General features: G+C 35.9%; 1 pseudogene; it reads right to left on the bottom strand.

Annotated features, from left to right (window-relative positions):
• Positions 1-3,137: 3,137 nt before the first annotated feature.
• LOC102830627 lies at positions 3,138-3,636 on the bottom strand (annotated as a pseudogene).
• Positions 3,637-3,906: the final 270 nt, after the last annotated feature.

Raw genomic sequence — 3,906 nt, 5'->3', positions numbered from 1 at the left:
AAGTCTGCCCACCAGTGATGCAACCACCCTGGTTTCGGGGTGCCTCTTTGTCTCCCTCTGTTTGTCTGTCTGTGTATTCTTTTGCTATCCCTATCGCTGCCAGATCTCCCCTCCTCATGAACCAAACACTTGTGAACTACACAACTATGTCAAGGTCAGTCCCCTACATATGAACAAATGAAAAGCTACCATAAGAGAAAATGTAATGATCAGAAAACAAATATTACAACAAATTATATTTCATTTTAAGATAAATCTTTCATCTCTAATATGTTATAATTAAAAGCATTTTTCTATTCTTTGCTCTTACAAAATATTCTGTGATTTTTGTCACAATTAAACTGCTCAACAATATCTACTTCCATATATAATAAAGGTAATAAATCCCATCTTTTTGAATCATTGTTGTATATTATTGTTGTTAGGTGCCATCGAGTCAGTACCAACTCATTCTGACCCTATGTATAACAGAATGAAACACTGCCCAGTTCTGGGCCAACATCACAGTTGGTACTATGTTTAAGCCCATTAATGCTGCCACTGAGTCTATACATCTCACTGGGGATCTTCCTCTTTTTCTCTACCAAACATGATATCATGTTTTGTGCATTGTATTTTATCTTTTATTATAGAATTATACATGCTCACATGAGTAAAATGTCTTTCCTGAGTCTGTAAGCTTAGTTCTCATGTAAGCATGAAATTGTCACACTTCTCAATAATGGTTTCTATTTAAGACATAATAAGCTTGTTCTAATTTCTTAGATAACTTTATGCATTCTTCATCAGGTATATCCACATTGTTTAAGAAGGAAAATCTATCTGAAAGAACTCCATATACTTTTGCCTTTCCTTTAATAGCAAAATTCAAGTGTGAGAGTGATGGAATAGTTTGTGGTTATGTGAAGTTGATCTCTGGCAATTAATACTTCTGGAGCATTTCTATCATTTATTTGTTTCTTTCTAATGCTTCTGTGACAGTGAATTGCTTGATAGTCAGTGCACGTCTTTATATTTACTTCCGAGTCTTGAAAATACTGCAATATATTATTTCAGATAATCAACATAAATACATACTAAGTGTTGGCATTTTATTAGAGGTATTTTCAGCTTATCTTTTTTTTTTTGAACTTTATGGAAATATTTATTAATAACAAAAAAGAAACTGCAAAATTAGAAACAATATTTATGGTTCTGAAAGCATAGAGTGATTAGGTGGAATTAGGTGGGCTTTGAAGCTGAACAAAATGGTGTTCAAATGCTTGCTCTTGCATAGTAATCTAAACCAAGTAAAAACACACTTATTCTTTAAAAGGCCAGATGGCAAATATTTTAGATTTTGTACCGACTGTCAAAATTACTCAACACTGCTTTGAAAAGAAGACATAGACAATATATAAAAGAATGAACTTGACTGTGTTCTATTAACACAGTCTGTCTTTGATTGGTCCTCACACTGTAGTTATGATGAAAGCTAAACTCATTTTCTGGGTGCATGAGTTTGATGATGTTGCTGTTGCTGTAAAGTGCCATCTAGTTGGTTCTGACTCATAGTGACCCTGTACAGGGTTTCCAAGGCTGTAAATCTTTACAGGAGCAAAATGCCTCATCTTTCTCCCGCATAATAGCTGGTAGTTTCGAACTGCTGACCTTGCAGTTCACAGCCCGATTCGTAACCACTACACTACCAGAGCTCCTTATAAGCTTGAAAAGGTACTTAAATTTGACCACTGAAATTGGCAATTGTTTATCAATCAATACAGTTAATTTCCTTTCCTTCAACCCGCCTCCAAATTGTTAATTCATCCCAGTTAGGAACTACAAGAAAGAGTACTAACCTTTAAGAACAAAGCAAACAATCAACCTCCCCACTGTCACAGAGCTGATTCCAACTCATAGCGACTTTCCTTATGGGAGCAGAAAGCCTCATCTTTCTCCCACGGAATGGCTGGTAGATTTGAACTGCCAACCTTGAGGTTAGCAGCCCGATTAGTAACCACTACGCTACCAGAACTCTTTAGTACAAAGCTGTAGTAGTTATTCATTAAGTATTTGCTGAATGTTGATGAATAAATGACCCTAGAAAATTATAGAAACAATAATTTGACATTTTGTGTACAGTCATCCTGTCATCATGAATGAAAAGACAAAAACAAAATTCTTCATTGACTTTATATAAACCATACAGGACCTTGTAGGTGCTATTTAAATCTCAGACTTAACATTTAAAAATATTTTGAATATATAAAAAATGAGATTTTGGCAACCCATAATCTGAGATTTGGGCCTACATGCATAAGATTGGGAAATTAGGAGTGCCCTAAAGTTCCATTTTAATAAGCTACTGCTTTCTGAATCCAGCAGGATTGAAATGTGCTAAATAACTGGATCCTTTCTTTTGTAAAACAATGCATAATGATTAGTCCACAAGAAAGTTATCATTTTGGTTTTATCTCATAATCTTTCATTCTGTGTTAATACAAACATCTGGAGAAATATTTTTTAGAGTATTTGACATAATCCTGCTGAATTTCTCAAGCAATTACTAAAGTACTAACAAGCCCAACTACTTTGAAAGGGATCACATTAGAAAACCCTGGATAGAGTGGGAGACAAATGTAGAACAAAACTCAAGGTTATATAAGATGCAACTCTGTACAGAAGAAAGAAGAATGATAAACAATGAAGATGCTTGGAATCAGTTAGTCCAGTGGACTAATAGAACATGCAAGCTTCAGTCCCCATGCCCCTAAAACCAGAATAGCTAGATGGTGCCCAACTATGGCTACCAGTAATTCTTTCAGCTTCTCTTTAGGTATCTCCTTTTAGTATATGGTCATCAGCATATAGATTCTTGAGTATGATTTTCACGTGAGTTTTCCAACATGTATTGAAAAGGCATTTTGATACTTGATCATTGTGTAAACCTATTATAAGAACAGTTCATTGTTTTGTGATGAATGGGAAACAGACTTCCAGAAAACTAGCTCTCCTCCAAATGTGAGGTGGGTCCAAGACAAATAGATCCTCCAGGACAGAGTGGCACAAATATTGGAGACCTATCCCACACTCTCTGGAATCCCCACTGTGATGTGATCCAGCTGTGCTGCCCACTGGAACCACCACTATGTACTTGGCTACAGTGGTCTTGTAGGTTCACCCATTCCTCCACCCCAGCTTGGAGGCCACAAAGATGGTAGCAGTGTCCCCAGCGCCCCATCATCAGCATGTTACAATGCTTTCGAGTGGAAATTTCTTTGAAGGCTCTGTGGATGACTTACTTCCATGTTTAAAGGGGATCAGTACTCTAAACTTTGAACCTCATGCCTTGCATAGTAAAAAGGATTTGTAGGTTTTTAGTTTAGTTTAGTTTAGTTTTGTTCTTGAGAGGGTTGTTTTGTTTGGTTATGTTTATTTTGGCCTTTCCTCTCTTTGTCTTTTCATGTAGACCAGATATTTGAAAGGGCAGACACACAATGACTGAAAGTGTCATGTGCAACTTGTTTATACATTATTTTTGGGAAATGGAATCATAGTTTTTCCAGGCCAGTAGTGGCACTCACCCTTTGCCTTTTTGCCCAGGTGAGTACCTATTGTTTCTCCTTTCAAACATGTGATTGTACTAGCTCTTTCCATATGAAAGAATTCTCCTTATTTAAGTAAAAAAAAGTTTTTAAAAAAAGAACAGTTCTTTAAAAAAAGAACAGTAGAGGTGGCAAAAAATGTGTACAGCAACTAGACCATAATCAACTGCTTCCAGATCACAATCTACTTTGCCATATTCTAAAAGATTAAGTAAATGTACAGCATATGGTATGAAAATGGCATATTCATTATTCTAAAACTTTTTTCTTGCATGCCTTTACAATACCTTGATCTGCTGGCAAAATTGTCATAATACTGGCC

Source organism: Chrysochloris asiatica, unplaced genomic scaffold (assembly GCF_000296735.1).
Source record: "Chrysochloris asiatica unplaced genomic scaffold, ChrAsi1.0 scaffold00003, whole genome shotgun sequence".
NCBI classification, from domain to species: Eukaryota; Metazoa; Chordata; class Mammalia; order Afrosoricida; family Chrysochloridae; genus Chrysochloris; species Chrysochloris asiatica.
This window is presented reverse-complemented; position numbering and strand designations above follow the sequence as displayed.